At 34.6% G+C, this 4,320-nt stretch overlaps 1 long non-coding RNA gene across 2 annotated transcripts; it reads right to left on the reverse strand.

The window, feature by feature from the left end:
• Positions 1–282: 282 nt before the first annotated feature.
• On the reverse strand, positions 283–1,586 carry LOC110678687. Of its 2 annotated transcripts, XR_002501841.1 has the most exons (4): positions 1,368–1,586; positions 1,172–1,311; positions 932–1,109; positions 283–821 (listed from the first exon to the last, which is right to left on the reverse strand). It is a non-coding gene; the product is annotated as an uncharacterized LOC110678687 (long non-coding RNA). The 2 variants fall into 2 exon arrangements; XR_002501840.1 differs by having other exon boundaries at positions 1,172–1,586.
• Positions 1,587–4,320: the final 2,734 nt, after the last annotated feature.

Consider the following 4,320-nt stretch of genomic DNA (forward strand, 5'->3'; position numbering starts at 1 on the left):
TGGAAAAGTTGGATACAATAACTCAACTGTTGCAACGTATAGCAGATAAATGAATAATGATATTGTTCAACTGACAAATATGCTTTGATGTCAAGATTTTAAAATACACAACCAATTTTCTCTTATTCAACTATTTAGCTTTTAATTTTCGTCATTTATGTAAAAGTGTTCACAATAGTGTTTCTTTTCATCTCTCCTAGCCTTTTTAAAGGATTGTCTCTTGTATTACATTCTTGATAATTATTTATTCTTACATTGTCTTGAGAATTATCTAAGTCTTCATTGTTTTCTTCGTTGGTTGTTAAAAATAAGTCGTTTTGATCGATGCATATGTTATGTAGAACACAACATGCCATTATAAATTTACACAATTTTTTAAAAGTAAAAAAATCTAGACGCATAAGTTGTCTTAAACGTTGTTTCAATAATTGAAAACAATTTTCTATTTTAACTCGTGTTTGACAATGACGTTTGTTATAATTTTTTTGCTTATTTGACAGGTTACCATAATCCCTAAAAGGAGTTAATAGATGCTAACGAATAGGATAAGCTGCGTCTCCTAGGATATGATAACTTTGTTGGCATATCGTTGGCAAGTTTTGGCTTATCGGGGACATGCTAAAAATTCTCGAATCATGAATTTTGCTAGCTGGGCCCAAAAAGACGACAAGGAACCTTTTATCGGCATCACATATACCCTGCAGTGTTAGAGATACCAATTCATGCCTATTGATATATATGGAGCGAATTTTGTTTGCTGGTTTTCGAACATTAATATAGCTTCCATCGATGCAACCGATAACGTTTTTAAATCCGGCGAGCTGTAAAAGTTAAAAAGATGGTTTAATGGCCTCATTCATGCATTATCCAAAATAAAAATTAAAACAGTTTATAAATAACAACAACATTATCGCATAAAAAATCCGTATACCTTTTCGAATTCGTTCGCGACGTTCGCAATTTCTGCATCAGTCATGGGCATTTTTATGTATTCCTTAGATATTTCATGGAAGAAATCCAGGATAGATTCCGTGTGTCGAAAAAAGGTTGACTCCGACGTGTCGAACAAATTACAAATCTCTCTATAGGAGTTTTTATTTGCACAGAACCTAAACAACAATGTGTTATTAGTTTTATGTTTAATAATTAAACTTAAATTAATTAAACTCACCATAAAAAAGATAGCATTTGTTTTTTTGCACATAGACTACTTCTGCCCCGTTCTTCTGCTTCTTTGTACAATACAGAATTTTCAAATTTACAAATAAGAAGTTCTGCTGTACTCCTCGTTAATCGGAAATTGTTGCGAAACTAAAAAAAACAAAGCTTATGTGATGTAAGCTGAAAAGCATACCAATAAAACATACCTCTTCATCATTGTATCGATCAATCGTAGTCATAAAATTTTCAGCGCGCAATTTTTCATTTCTTGCGGTACCGTTTATTTGAAAAAATGCATGGAACATTTCCTCGTCTCCTTCTGAATCAGATGATTCAATCAAATTCCTGATCAAATCCATTTTATCCACGCACTCAATAATGACCGAAAACTGAAAAAGATATCACTTGCTTGACAGCGAAAACAACAAAACCTACCAAAGCGATCAAAACACGAATATCACTGACAGCTAAGCATCATGCATGTATTGGTAAAAAGAGTGCAGTACCTGCTACACCCAACTTGATCAGGGTGTAGAATTTACTCTACCGTTGGCGATCGAGTGCAGAAACGGTGTACTACCTGCGGAATAAAAGAACGGTTTGGGTGCAAATTTTGCTACACCGGTGGGAAAACGGTGCAGGCGGTGCAAATAAAGAAAAACGACATTAGATATTGCCTAGATTGAATGATACGTTTTGAGAAAAAGAGTTAAGGCAGCGTACATTTGTACAAGGGATTGATTATAAAGAAAGCCTTATCCATGATTATATTTTTAAGCTGTGGGCGTAAGGGTCCATCCTCAAGTTTCATAACGCTGAAGGGTAAGGGTGCAAGTATACAAGACGTTACAGCACGTATGAAGAATTCGAATACTGAAAGCGTTATGCAGGAGTGGGTTTCCAAAATTATGATTTTCTGCATATTAATTTTACGAACAGGATGTCTACTCATTTACAGCAATGCAATTCTCTGATATTACCAGGATTTTCTTGATTTTGAAAAATAATTTCAAAGTATTTCCATTTCAATACATAAAATAAGGATATCTGTTAATTCTAAATGTATAATCTACAAAAAAAATCTTTTTATTGTAGATTTTTTTTAGGAGAAAAACACGAATGTTTGTCTAATTATCTGAAATTGCCATCAGTCGTCAAAGTCAGATATGAAAAAAACAGCATTCGATCATATTGGAAAAATAGCCTTTCCTTTAAAATGGGATTCAAATTATTAGACATCAGACAACACACCCAGGAAATTTTTCTGGAGGGCGTAATTTTCCCAAGATACTTTCAAACCGGATTTTTCTAAGGATAATCGCAGAAATGATTTCGGAGAATCCGTCATGAATCCCTCCAAAGAACGTTTAACATATTAAGAGCAAGTCCCGAGTTATCTATAACTTTGCCCTTCCAATCCCTTTGATTTCTTTCAACATTTCCGTTCAGAGCATCTTCAAAAATCTCAAGGAAGTCTTTAAAGAATGTTTCACGCCATTCATGCAGGAATTTCTCCAGGGAAATGTCAAGAAAACTTTTCCTATTCGAAAAAATTCGCGAGAAATTTCAAGAGAAAATCCTAGGGCAATCTCTGATACACTTTTTGAATTTCTGAATAATACTTTTTGAAGAAATTCCTTGTGGAAATTCGGACAGAATCCCAGAAAACATATTCTGAAAATTTCTGGCAAGATCTTTATGAATCTGAATAGATTTCCAGCGGACTTTGGAGATTGCTAATGGCAGTCTGGAAAGTCCTTATGAACTTTTGAGAATTTCGGTCGGAGACTTGAGAATTTTCAGCAATCGCAATGCGGAATAAAAAAATTTCAAGCAATATCTTCAAAACTGTAAGCGGCAAGCTTGGTACTATCAGTATGGGTAGTGATGGGTGTAGTGATTGGCCTTCTTATAGAGCCGATCTTCCTTCCTAATCAGAGCACACTTTCCCGATCACGATTTTCATTAAATGTCGAATGAATTTTAATAAATAACTGACGCACTTGTTCGATCATTATTAAAACACATTTATTTTTCCCGAAATACATCAACAAACTCGTTACTTACAATTTTAAGAAATTGTAAAACAACGGTGAATGCATTCTGATATGATTTCTGATACCGTTTTGATTCATATTACGGACACTTAAGGCCTCAATGAAGTATAACCCATCAGGAAGCATATAAAATAAATCAATCTGTATGATTCTTCAGTGCTATCGAGCCTTCAAAACACTTAACTTTTGAATGGTGGTTAGAGATTTTGTTTCTGATGCATGGATAATTTAAAATAAATAAAAATGTGTGGACTTTTCATGATTCTTATTCCGGACGCTTCCTTACTTTTGCCCCATGTTCCGGGCACTTTGATTCAAATTCCGGACAGCTCATGAAAATCGTAAAAAGACAAGTCAAATCATTATTTGAAATTGGCAAACCACCAAAGAGGCGTCTAAGGCAGTTGAGTATTATAAATTTGTATAGATAACTATAGAAAATTTTGATTAAAATGAGCCTCGAAAGTGTGAACTTCTGAACGGCAAAAATTGAAACATTTCATGTGAAATGTTTCCCATACAAAGAAGAGTGTCCGGAATAAGAAGCTGTCCGTAATATGAATCAAAACGGTACTCTCAAGTGGTCTTCTACGAAATTGCAAGAAATGTTGAATGCAACTCGTTGCAGAACTCGATTTTTACAACACTCAGAATGGTATCAGGTATCAGAAAATATATCGGAATGCATTCACCTTCATTTTGCAATTTCTGAAAATTTGTTGTGAAATGATTCATTACGCAACTCGAAACAGTTGCGTAATGAGAAAGCGTTGCGTAATGAATCAGTACAGCACTGGTTTCAGTTGCGTAATGACTATTGCCGCACTGTATACTTCAGTGTAGAAAAGTAGGCCGTTTCATGACAGATTAGCGTGATGAAAAACAGCCTATTACGATGAGAAATGACAAAATTATTTTAACTGTAAACATGCTTTTAAAACATTAAATATGACCATATTTATGGAACCGCGACAAAGCCGCGAAATTTTGGTTTTATCGCCTGGGTCACCCGCGAAATTTCAAAAATTTTGCCGCGGATTTCCATTGTCTCTAGTCATATCACTTCAACCATTCCTGGCATACCTACCTCACAATCTTTTCA

This window comes from Aedes aegypti, chromosome 3, assembly GCF_002204515.2.
Source record: "Aedes aegypti strain LVP_AGWG chromosome 3, AaegL5.0 Primary Assembly, whole genome shotgun sequence".
Taxonomy (NCBI): Eukaryota; Metazoa; Arthropoda; class Insecta; order Diptera; family Culicidae; genus Aedes; species Aedes aegypti.